This window comes from Rhinopithecus roxellana, chromosome 8, assembly GCF_007565055.1.
Source record: "Rhinopithecus roxellana isolate Shanxi Qingling chromosome 8, ASM756505v1, whole genome shotgun sequence".
Taxonomy (NCBI): Eukaryota; Metazoa; Chordata; class Mammalia; order Primates; family Cercopithecidae; genus Rhinopithecus; species Rhinopithecus roxellana.
In genome coordinates this window covers 86,546,440-86,559,902 of record NC_044556.1, presented here as the reverse complement: position 1 = coordinate 86,559,902, position 13,463 = coordinate 86,546,440, and the positions used below count along the sequence as shown (strand labels likewise).

The 13,463-nt window shown below is 43.5% G+C and overlaps 1 protein-coding gene across 5 annotated transcripts in view; it reads left to right on the top strand.

Moving 5' to 3' along the window:
- SUSD4 (sushi domain containing 4) overlaps positions 1 to 13,463 on the top strand; it is a 149,424-nt gene that overhangs the window by 52,468 nt on the left and 83,493 nt on the right. The gene's annotated exons all lie outside the window — the stretch shown is intronic.

The window sequence follows — 13,463 nt, the reverse complement described above, 5'->3', positions numbered from 1 at the left end:
TCTGGTCCCAGGAGTTTTAGATAAGGGATATTCTACCCATATTAGACCCAAAGTAAACATTGTTATTTGATGTTTTAATAAAGAAGCACACATACTGCCATATCACAGATCTGTTTAAAAAAATATTTTGATAACTATATTTCAGTATAATCAGTTTCCTTCATAATACTATGCTTTTTATTTTATGCATTTAAAAACATTATTTTGAAAGGGTCCATGTGCTTTACCAGATTGCCAAAGGCAGCCATGGTTCAAAAAGGTTTAGAATACCAGGTTTCATTGAATCAACAAACACGTGATTCCAGCAACAAGGTAAGTTCTAGGCTAGTGATAGAAACATGACATTAGAAAGAGGCAAAGTAAGAAACACATGCTGCCCAGAGAAGTCAGCAAATTCTCCCCAGAAGAGATTAAGGGCACTGGATGATGGTAAAGATAATAACAGGTGCTGATTACTTACCATGTGCCAGGCAGAGTTCTCCGTGAGCTACATAGAATATCTCCTTTAAACCTCATAACAGCCCTGGCCAGTAAGTAGTTTCTTTTTTTTTTTTTTTTTTTTTTTTTTTTATTATTATACTTTAAGTTCTAGGGTACATGTGCATAATGTGCAGGTTTGTTACATATGTATATTTGTGCCATGTTGGTGTGCTGCACCCATCAACTCATCAGCACCCATCAATTCATCATTTATATCATGTATAACTCCCCACTGCAATCCCTCCCTCCTCCCCGCTCCCCATGATAGGCCCCAGTGTGTGATGTTCCCCTTCCCGAGTCCAAGTGATCTCATTGTTCAGTTCCCACCTATGAGTGAGAACATGGCGGTGTTTGGTTTTCTCTTCTTGTGACAGTTTGCTAAGAATGATGGTTTCCAGCTGCATCCATGTCCCTACAAAGGACGCAAACGCATCCTTTTTTATGGCTGCATAGTATTCCATGGTGTATATGTGCCACATTTTCTTAATCCAGTCTGTCACAGATGGACATTTGGGTTGACTCCAAGTCTTTGCTATTGTGAATAGTGCCGCAATAAACATACGTGTGCATGTGTCTTTGTAGTAGAATAATTTATAATCCTTTGGGTATATACCCAGTAGTGGGATGGCTGGGTCATATGGTACATCTAGTTCTAGATCCTTGAGGAATTGCCATACTGTTTTCCAAACTGGTTTACAATCCCACCAACAGTGTAAAAGTGTTCCTATTTCTCCACATCCTCTCCAACAACTGTTGTTTCCTGATTTTTTAATGATTGCCATTCTAGCTGGTGTGAGATGGTATCTCATTGTGGTTTTGATTTGCATTTCTCTGATGGCGAGTGATGATGAGCATTTTTTCATGTGTCTGTTGGCTGTATGAATGTCTTCTTTTGAGAAATGTCTGTTCATATCCTTTGCCCACTTTTTGATGGGGTTGTTTGTTTTTTTCTTGTATATTTGTTTGAGTTCTCTGTAGATTCTGGATATTAGCCCTTTGTCAGATGAGTAGATTGCAAAAATTTTCTCCGATTCTGTAGGTTGCCTGTTCACTCTGATGGTAGTTTCTTTTGCTGTGCAGAAGCTCTTTAGTTTAATTAGATCCCATTTGTCAATTTTGGCTTTTGCTGCCGTTGCTTTTGGTGTTTTAGACATGAAGTCCTTGCCCATGCCTATGTCCTGAATGGTGCTACCTAGATTTTCTTCTAGGGTTTTTATGGTATTAGGTCTAACATTTAAGTCTCTATTCCATCATGAATTAATCTTCGTATAAGGATTAAGTTTCTTATCTCCATTTTATAGATGAGAAAACTGAGACCTAAAGAGGTTTATTGACTTGCCCTAAGTCACACAGCTAGAAATGGACTGAGTCAGGATTGCATGCAGGTCACTGCATCTGTCTTTGCCGTGTCCTACCTCCCAAAATGCTGAAGAAAAGCAGGAAGGAGCCCTTGGGGCTGGTACCTGAGCCTGGAGCAGGCCTGTCTCTGCTTTTCAGTAGCTGTGCAGTGTCAGCGTTTCTTTCAGAGAGTGGACGCGTCTTGTGGACTAGATGAGATGATCAGATGAGAAGTGGGCTGTCACTGAAAAGACACCTGCAAACACTCGAACTCTTTAGTCTGGACAGGTGAGGCATGAGAGAGGTCAGGATCGAAATTGAGAAGATCATGCCACATGTGGAAGGAGAGCCTGTTAGAATGAGGTTAGTACCTTTGAAACTTGGAAGAAGTACATCTAGAAAAAAATTAAAGGAAATACCACTTCACACAGAAGTCCAGGTGCAATTTGACTGGTTTCAAAAAGGATCGGGGCAAATTTATGAATGACAGAGTTGTTAGTGGAGCCAGGTCCTCATCTTGGGGCTTGTGGAGATGAGGCACTGTCCTGGGACAGCTCTTCCCGAACTCAGGGCATTGAGCAAGAAAACATACTTTTGTAACAGTAGCGCTCTGAGAGTCTCAGACTAAAGAGAGGTGTCACTCTCCCTGTGTGAGCTACAGGGTACTGGATCCCACAGCTTCCTTTTTCTTTTGTAGGAACCCTTTCTGTGTGTCTCCTGCCCCCTTGCTTTGTTCCACTCAAGGAAGATGTTGATATTAGCAGACAAACCCATTGCCCGCATTCCTGCTACTTGTGTTTAGCCAGATGTCCTTAGGGGCCTCTGTGCAACACCCTGAGAAGCAGAGGGACACAACCACCCAGGGTATGCCTGTGTGGAAGGAGAGCAGCCAGCTCGGGCCCAGAGGGAGTGCCTGGTGTCCTGGTCTTGTTCTACATGCTGAGTGCATTTCAGCTCACAGGCACAGTGCTTCTTAAAGACCACTCCATTCCCACCTTCCCTCCCCTGATGATGTCGTCACATTACAAACAGAACAGGGCAGATACTGCATGAGGCACTGCTGTCTCTTTTAGATGTGCAATATTTATTGAGATGTTGGGGACAGAGAGAGAGAAGATAAAATTGCTTTTTCTACATTCACCTACTTTTTTTTCAAAGGACAAAAGTGTAACTCCCAGAAGAAATCATTTAACAAAGAACTCTCTCCTGGATGAGCAAGAACAAAGGGAAGCTTCGGAAGGGCTTAGGAGGTATCCCTGCATTAGGCATTGTGCTAGCTCTTAGGAGCACTTCTTTTAATCCTCATCACAATGCAGTGGGTGTTCACCTGGCTTCGCTGAATAGAAAATGAAGTCATAGGAGGAAAGTAACTTATCTAGTCAAGACCACCTTCCTAATAAGTGATACGGCTGGATTTGAACCCAGATCTAATTGGCTTCAAGCCCTTGCCTTTTCCACCATCCACCCCTCCCACCAATACTTGTGCCATGAAAAAGGTAAGGGAGGGGGAGCATGCTCCTAAGCTTTACTTTCTTTGTTAGTTGGAAGTGACAGTGTGAAACTTTTTATTTCATTGACAAACATAAAGAAACCATGGATTAAAATTCAGCAAGAAGAAACATGCCCCTAGAAAAGAAGCTGATCCTATTGAAAGAGCAGCTGTATTCCCCTCCTACCTGTGAAAACCAGTCTGTCTTGTGTTTCCTGTTGTCTCATGTTGGTGTGTTGGTGAATTTTCAGTGTATACTTTGGGTAGATGCAGGTGACCCAGGAGTGGATTAAGGGGGTATATTGTGAGCAGGTTATTAACCCAGCCTGCTGAGAGGGGCAGAGCCTGCTGGGCTCGTTCATCTTACATTAAGAAGGGCAAGCATTGACGAGCTCCCAGTGAAGTCACAGCAACTCAGGACAGCAAATCTGGGGCAAATGGGCTTCCTGGCCTCATGAGAGACATTGATTTGAGTTTAATAATAATAACAAATATAATAGTAAATTTCCTTTTGGGAGTAAAGGAGAAATATGAACTGTTGGCAAAGACCATTTACCCAAGTTTCTTGAGGACTTTCTGAAAGACTAAATGCAATTTCAAAACAAAGTACTTCCAGGACCAAGTGGAGATACAAGAACATCCGAAGACTCTGCTGCTTGACCTGACGGCCTTCGTCTGTTACAGGAAAGGGGTCCCAATCCAAACCCCAAGAGAGGGTTCTTGGGTCTCATGCAAGAAAGAATTCAGGGAGAGTAGTCCATAAAGTGAAAGCAAGAGGAAAAAAGAATGGCTACTCCATAGACAGAGCAGCCCAGAGGGGCTGGTTGCCCATTTTTATGGTTATTTCTTGATTTTATGCTAAACAAGGGGTGGATTATTCATGCTTCCCCTTTTAAGACCATATAGGATAACTTTCTGATGTTGCCATGGCATTTGTAAACTGTCATGGCGCTGGTCGGAGTGTAGCAGTGAGGACGACTAGAGGCCACTCTCGTCGTCATCTTGGTTTTGGTGGGTTTTAGCCGGCTTCTTTACTGCCACCTGTTTTATCAGCAAGGTCTTTGTGACCTATATCTTGTGCTGACCTCTTGTCTTATCCTGTGGCTTACAATGCCTTAACTATCTGGGAATGCAGCCCAGTAGATTTCAGCCTCATTTTATCCAGCTCCTATTCAAGATGGAGTTGCTCTGGTTCACATACCTCTGACACTTCCATCAGCCTAACCTCTGGTTGATGATGCCTTTACAAGGTCCGTGCTGCCCATCTCGTTGTCGTCTCCAAGGCCCCCCTCCTCTCCTAGGTGCATCTCCCTGCCTCAAACACCCTCGCTTGCCTTCTTTGGCCAACCAGATCCTACAGCCTCTAGGGATGGTTGTATAGGGAGGCGGAGGGGGCCAGACAGACCTGCATTTGGATCCTGCCCTGTGACCTACTAACTCAGGGACCTTGGGCAAGTTACTCGACTTCTCTGAGCCTCTGCCTCCTTGGTTATAAAATGGGTGTGTGAATGTGAGCCCCAGCTCAGTCTGCCTTTTGCCCTCCACTGGGCATGGTTCTGACCTAGTAGTTCCATCCTACACCTGGAAGAAGTCCTTTTGAATGGGGCAGCATTCTGGCACAGACTCATCTTCAGAGAAGGAGGAGGCAGATTGACGGGCTTCTCCAGGGGCAGTTGTCAGGGGTGAGGAGAGACGTCCAGTCCTGCCTGGTGTCTGTCCTGGCTTTGCTCCAACCCCCTTCTTCCAGGTTCCCATGTGGCCAGGAGTGTGGAGGAGAGTGGGGAGGAGCTTGAAGACTGAATGAGCCATTCCTAGCGATAACCCTGCAAGCCATGGGATGCAGCAAGGCAGTATTATTTCGGCACCCCCATCAGAATGCTATAAAAAGGAGAGATATGCTCCCTCACTTCTCCCCAGAAGTGGCTGGCCTTGTGCCGGGGACTGATTTCTGGATAAATGCGCCAGTGAAGTTTCTCTCCATCCCCATCCCCCTACATTTTTTGGGTGCTTAAGATTTTTCCAAGTCATTTTGGCTTGCAGCCTCTCTTCTGCCCTGTTATTCTCCTTGCAAGCCCCTGCTGCACCTCTCTGCATCCTTGGTCACCTTGGTGCCCTTCCTTGCAGGCTTCGTACGCAGGTCTTACATCTGAGCCACTTTCCCTGGGTGGCAGAGCTTCTCAACACTTGTGCGTCCCCTTTTCTTCTAGAGTCACACTATAGAGTCAGCACTGTTTTTCTTTGACCTTTTGAAAACCTGCCATTGTAAGTGTAGGCTTTTAAGACAGACTGTATATGTCTAGCATCTCCTTCCCTTGCAATCAAGACTTCTAATCAGCAGTCTCTTCCTCCCAAGGGCTTGTCACTTTAACTTTAATGTTTAATTCTTGAAACTCAGGCTCAGGTACTGAGGAGCAGCTGCCGTAGTAATCAGATCTGTTCTCTGAGACCAACTTAAAGAGAAATAGCAGAAAATTTTTTTTTTTCAGATGAATTTTACCTGGAATTGTAGCCATCTGATGGATTCTTCCTGCCCCCTGCATAGACAAAATCAGACTATGGCAATGCAATAAAGAAAGCATTTAATAGACAGAAGACCAGCTGTGCTACATGGAAGATGGAGTTATTACTCAAATCAATCTCTCTGAAAATGCAGATGCTAGGGTTTTTCAAGGATAGTTTGGCGGGCCAGGGAGTCCACTTGTGGGTGGGGCCACAAGACCAGTTGGTGGAGTCCGCAGGTCCAGGTGGAGCCATTGTTAGTCAGAAATGCAAAAACCTGAAAAAACATCTCAAAAGGCCAATCTTAGGTTCTGCAATAGTGACATTATCTGCAGGAGTAATTAGAGAAGTTGCGTATCTTCTGACCTCCAGAATAATTGCTGGTAATGGTTTATGTCTACACCTTAGCAGAATTCAACCTTCTAACATCCTCCTAACCTGATGGCCCTTCATTAGCTCTGCAAAGGCAGTTGAACTTTGGGGGAAGACCCGCTATCATTTAAACTATAAACTAAATGTCTTCCAAACGTAGCTTGGCTTACACCCGCGAATGAGCAAAGACAGCCAGTCTGTAAGGCTAGAAGCAAGATGGGGTCAGCCATGACAGATTTATTCTACTGTCATCATTTTGCAAAGGTGGTTATAGAACTCTAGTATAGAAAACGTAAATTAAGTGGTGGTCTCAGAGTTCCACTCCCTCAGCCTCCTCTTTCCCATCTGAGGCAGAGCCTGAAAGAAACAACCTTTATTCTAGGGGAGAAAGTTCTCGGCAGGTAGAGAACTCATCAAACGCTCTCAGATAAGATTTCTGGAGTGTATTAGTTCATTTTCATGCTTCTGTTAAAGACATACCTGAGACTGGGCAATTTACAAAAGAAAGACATTTAATGGACTCACAGTGCCACGTGGCTGGGGAGGCCTCACAATCATGGCAGAAGGTGAAAGGGACATCTCACATGGTGGCAGACAGGAGAAGAGAGCTTGTTCAGGGAAACTCCCTTTATAAACCATCAGATCTCTCTTGAGATCTCTTATTCACTATCATGAGAATAGCACGGGAAAGACCCGCCCCCATGATTCAGTGACTTCCCACCAGGTCCCTCCCACAACGTGGGAATTATGGGAGCTACAATCCAAGATGAAATTTGGGTGGGGACACAGCCAAACCCTATTATGGAGCATTTTCAGCTCATCTTCCTATTTTTGAAATCTTTCTGTCCCACTCATGTCTCCCTCGGTCTGTGGGTCATGGCATCATCACTGCTCACCAACGAGCACCCTACCCTGAGTCTTAGATGTGATGCAAGTTGTAGATCTACGTAACTTTCAGCTCTGCTCCCCCCACCCTGCTGAGGTCAGATTTCTGCTCACTGAATGTTTATCCAGGACTTGGTGTGGTGTTTCATTCAGTCCTCATTACTCCATGGGTCAGGTATTGTTTTCCCCTTTTGCCAGAGTGAGTTTGGGGAGATGAAAAGGTTTAGTAACAGGTGTAAAGTCACAAAACTAAATGATAGTAAAGCTGTTACTGATCTGGACCCCAAGAGAGGGTTCTTGGATGTTAAGCAAGAAAGAATTCGAGGCAAATCCATACAGTAAAGTGAGAGCAAGTTTATTAAGAAAGTAAAGGAATAAAGAATGGCTACTCCATAGAGCAGTTCTGAGGGCTGCTGTTTTGCTATTTTTTATGGTTATTTCTCAATTATATGCTAAATAAGGGGTGGATTATTTGTGAGTTTTCCCGGAAAGAGGTGGGCAATTCCTGGAACTGAGGGTTCCTCCCCTTTTTAGACCATATAGGGTAACTTGCTGATGTTGCCATGGCATTTGTAAGTTGCTATGGTGCTGGCAGGAGTGTCTTTTAGCATGCTAATTAATGTCTTATAATTAGTGTGTAATAATGAGCAGTGAGGATGACCAGAGGTCACCTTCATGGCCATCTTGGTTTTGGTGGGTTTTGATCAGCTTCTTTACAGCATCCTTTTAATCAGCAAGGTTTTTGTGACCTTACATTGTGCTGATCTCCTTTCTTATCCGGTAACTTAGAATGTGTAACCTTCTGGGAATACAGTCCAGTAGGTCTCAGTCTTATTTACTCAGCTCCTATTCAAGATGGAGTCACCCTAGTTCAAATGCCTCTGACACTACTGCCCCCTCAGGTTTGATAATTTACTAGAACAACTGGCAGAACTCAGGAAGATAAAGGATATATAGGATATAAAGGATACAAATCAGAACCAGCCCAAAGAAGACACACATAGGGTAAGGTCTGGGAGGGTCCCACATGCAAATCTTTCATGTCCTCAGAATGCATCACCCTGCTGGTACATCCACGTATATCACTAGGCTCACCCAAGCTTTGGTGTCCAGAGTTTCTACCAAGCCTCCATTATATAGGCATGATTGATTAAGTCATCAGCCACGTGGTTGGACTCAATCAGCGTGCCCCCTCTCCTTGTCAGAGGTCAGGCTGATATCACATGACTCAAAGCCCCAACCCTCTAATCACATGGATGGCCAGCCCCCATCCTGAGTCACCTCTGTAGCATAAACTATCTGGAGATTGCCATCAGTCGCCTTGTGAGCATAAACTATCAAGGCTCACCATGAATAATAAGATACTTCTATAAGGAAATTCCAAGGGTTGGACAAAGCTCAGGAAGCAGGGACAAGGCCATCCAAATTCTTTGTTACATAGTAGAGCTATATTTACTCTTTTCCCCTTGCCTGTTTCCCCAGACTTGCTCTGCTTGGTGTCTTGACTTCTCTCAGCAAGTTGCCACAACTTGTTACCAGGTAACATCACTGTGTTCCTATGCTGGAAATGGCCTGGGAAACATAATGGCTTTCAGCCTCCCTTTCCTCACCTGCCTCCCTGGCTGATGGGTGACACTGTCAGTAGAGAGAGAGGAAAATGTAGGGATTTTCCTTGAATTTGGAATGAGGGAGCCCAACCTCACGGCTGTACCTCCATAATTACAGTCAAATCTGCTGCCCTTGGGCCTCAGTTTAACAATCCAGGTATCCAGGCCATTCTCAAACTGCATTTGAACAGCCTTTTGGAGTTTTCAAAGCACCAGGGATTCTTCCCTCCCAGGTGCTCCACAGCTCTGAGAGATGGACAGGCTAATTCCAAATTCCTCTGTTTTTAGATGTGGTCATGAGGCTCTGGAAGCTTCTCTAATTTGCCAAAGGTCATGTATCAGTGAGGTGATGGAACCTGCCTAGCAGCCAGGATTTAGAGCCAGGCGCCCTTTCCCCAGCACCAGCCAGTCTAACCCTATCCCCAGAGAGCCCAATTGAATGATTTGATACAGATCACTTTTTTCTGTCCTGCGGGGTTGAGGCCTGGACAGCTTTTAGTTCCTAGCCTATCCTATTTGCCCACTAATGAGACAAATTGTAGGCTCCATAAAAAATTAAATAGCAGCTGCTTCATTTTCTTCCTATTGAACTTTGAAATGATGATGCTCTCATTTGCATGGCTGCTCAAGGTATGAATATCTGGGCCTGCAGGATCCAAGAATCCTTAAATTTAACCAGAGTCATATGTTTTTTTCAGATTGGCTGGTGTAAAATATTTTGAGAACCATTCATGAACCGAACCATTAGCTGTACAAATGGAGCACGTGATTTCTGCTCACCCTGTTGGCTGCTAATTAATAATATCTTCCTAGTGGAGGTACTACCTGCAGGCTTCTCACTGGAATAACATCAAAGAGATGAAATTAGAAAATGAATTGAGTTTAGAGCAAATCAGCAAACAGCTGAATCCTAGAGCATAAAGTTCTACACTGCTCTCAGCAATGAAAGGACACAGACAGATGCAATGCAAGCCCCTGTTGCGCCTAAGTTCTCAGTGCGGATTTTTCTGTTTTGTTTTCTGCCCTATAATGATAGTACAGCTTGCATTTCGACACTAGAGAAAGGAAGACTTATTTGCTTCTATGTTGTAGAGGTTTGAGGATTTATAATGTTTTGTAAGAAAAACAAACAACAAAAAATCTGAGCCTATTTCTGAAGAAACAAGAATCTGTTTGCAATTTGTTCCTTGCACTCATCTTACATGAGTTGATTCCCATATTTGACTATTCACAAACACTGTCTGCCTCCATCACTACTGTAACATGCCACTTAAACCATAAATTAGGGTAGAAATCTGCAGATAAAAAGGGCCAGTGCCTCCATGCCCTTTAGTGACTGTGATTATCATTATTAGTATTATTATCATTATTTTGGAAGCAAAGCTGTTCAGCAGCAGCACAGGCTGCCTGGAGAGCACTAATGTCATATGTAGCATTTCCTTTTATCCTCCAGGTAGTGTTTAGGCTAAAACCAGAGAGAAACATATTTATTTTGGGAACTGGTGGTATTTCATCAACCCATTTCTGATTCACTTCCTTTCTTTACAAACCGACTAACTCCATTGACAGCGTATTTATAGAACAGTGTTTCGGAAATTAAGTAGCTTCAGATAGGATGTAACGATTCATTATCAATCCTGAACAGACGGCTGCTTTTTCCACGGCATCCGTCTGTGTTATTTCTCTCCTCGTCTCATGGTACCTGCCTAGTGTGAGCACCATTTATTTGCAGCATGCAGGTTACCCTCTTGGGGAGGAGAGCTATAAAGCACACCCACACATTCTACATGTCAGCACTGCAGACCTTCAGAGTCTTGGGCAACTCAGAGTAAACACCACTCCTCAGGCAGGGAGATGATTTAGGGGGGCCACTAAAGGGACATTATGTTATTTGCAGGCATCTCTGTGGAATTTAATACCCACCAAAACACAGCTAGTCCTCTGTGCCACATGCCTCTAGAGGCACCTCACTGCTTTGTTTTGAATCTTTGAGACTGTGTCTGTAGAGGTCCACGTGGGCCATTTCTGACCCACCCTCAATTTAACATTCAGTGCCATTAGAGTTCATTTTTTAAAATAGCATTTTTTTCTTGATTATGAATGTTCATTGTAGAAAATTGGAAGAAACAGAAATGTGTAAGGAAAAATAGAAAAATCACCCATCAACATTCAATCTTAAATAGCATGGTTAATATTTAGGTATATTTCTTTTCATTTTTTTCCATGTGCACACATCGTTTTTGTGTATTCACTCAAAAAAGAATCATGCTATATACACTTTTGCATTGTGTTTCTTTTCTTGTTGTTGTTTTGTTAACATGTATATGGGGAATTGTCCCGTAATCATTAACACTAATAATTAGCGAATCTTCAAAAATATAGTTTCAGTGGTTTCTGAATAGATGGTTAGCAATTGTTTTGGCTCAGGTGCCTCATGAAGAGGTGCTCCTGAGAAAGTCTGACCCTGCTTGGGAATCGGGGTGCTATGAGATTTTATAAAAGCCTTTCCAGTGGAGGGATAGCAGGGGGCCCACATCCTTACTGCAGCCCAAGGTCATAGCATCACAGCTGTGCTTATATAAGAATCACAGCACTGGGTTCAGAGGCTGGTTCTTGCATGCAGAGCAGCATCCAGGTCACTGACCTCTCTGTCTGGTTAAAAGCACTGTCCCAGGGCTGTCCAGCTTAGGGAGAGAAATGGCGCTCCAGGACCATGGGACTCAGTAAGAGATAAAATGAGCAGCCCTTTCAGGCCTGCACCTGAAAGTGTCCAGGTCCAACTTATCACCAATGGGCCATCAGTGAAGCCCACCTGTCAGTCCCAGGCACAACCTGGTCCTGTCCAGCCACGGTGCTGGAGTTCTTGAGTAAACCAAATGTTAGAATTCAGAGACACAACTCCAGTGGAGTTGATGTGGAACTCTCTAAGCACAGAGGTCACACAGGAGAAACCAAATTATCCATGATTTATGAGTGGTAAAATAGGATCAGAAAAGTCTCTGCTAGTCGAATATATGTCGGGATGTTATTCAAAAAGACTAGTCTTTTGGTAGAATGCATCTTGTCCTCAGGAATTCCTTTCATCCAGGCCTCAGGCATTCTGGAATAGCTGCCACCAGGATTCATACCTGTTCACACCAAACTTACACACCAGGATTGATGCTTAGTGTGGAGAATGAGACAAGAAATGTTACTGTCCTGTATTTCTCTAAATTAAATATGATCCAGCCAGCATCTTGGACACTCCTATTCTGAGAGGGCTCAGGTTGCCCCTTAGGCACTCGGTCCTACTCATGATAGCCCCTCCCCCGTCCTGAGCACCACTTCAAGCCTGGTGCTATGACCTGCGAGTAGAACCTAGAGAGGTCCTGTTGCTCCCCTCTTATCCCTGGAGAAGCTCTCCAGGGTCTCTGTCCTCTATTCTGCTTCTCCCACGAGAAGCTTTCTTCTGCTAACAAAGATAACCAATAATGAATAGGTAGACAGCAGAGTGAAGGTGTAAGTGCACTCCTTTTATCCTCAGCCATTCAAAAGAAGGAGGCTGATCCATGTGTAGTGGTGTGCAGATATCTCCAAGATAGTTGGGGTGTGTACTGGGTTACCTCTTTATATTTAATTATGCTACCTCTGTAATTTTACTTTGAATCCCTATGGTTTGTTACAGCAAGGTGTTTTTGTTTTTGTTTTATGTCTTATCCTGTTAAGCTTGGAGATGGTTGATTAGAAGAGGGAGAAAAACAACAACTCTCTTTCTACATCAGAAGAATAATGTTTCCCCAATTTTTTATAGTCAGAGAATGACATACTCTATACAAGTCTTTTTGGACGAGTTCATATAGTCATCCTTATAAGTAAATCCTTTATGTTTCATCCTTGTTTAGAGGGAATTCTTTATATTTCATGGTCTTTGTGATTTTCTGGGAGATAACTTTTGGTAGTGGCCTGAAGTACATGTGCCATCAGGTCAAGATGCCATTCCAGTAGGGGACAAAGTATTGTAGGCCCACCTCAGAGGATTGTTTTGCTGCCCTCAGAATAGAAGGAAACCCAGATTAGGGATCTGGCGCCCAGGTTCTAGTCCCTCTTCTCAGAGCTGTGGGAGCTGGCACAGTTGTTTACATTTTTTGGTCTCAAATTTCTCAACTATAAAATGAGGGAAGTTATTTAAGTAAATTCTAAGATTTTTATCCAGCAATAACATTCTGTAATTTCATTATTCCTGAACACTTTCAGCTTATATATGCTTATATATTATTTCTTAATGTATTAGGCCATTCTCGCATTATTATAAAGAAATACCTGAGACTGGGTAATTTATAAGGAAAGAGGTTTTATTAGCTTACGTGTCTGCAGGCTGTGTAGGAAACATGATGCTAGCATCTGCTGGGCTTCTGGGGAGGCCCCAGGGAACTTACAATCATGGTGGAAGGCGAAGTTGGGGAGCAGGTGTCTCGCATGGTAGGAGCAGGAGCGAGAGGGCGGGGGAGGTGCCATACACTTTAAAACAACCAGATCTCAAGAGAACTCACTCACTATCACAAGAACAGCGCTAAGGGGATGTGCTGAACCATTCATGAGAAATCCAACCCCACGATCCAATCACCTCTCACCAGGCGCCACCTCCAACACTGAAGATTACAGTTCAACATGAAACTTGGGTGGGGATACAGATCCAAACCATATCACATAGTTTTCAGAAGTTTCTTATAAAAATCCGATTTGATTTAAATAGCCTTGAGAAAAAGATGAAAACACTTTGTATTTAAAATATGTTACTATTTAAATAAGTTATC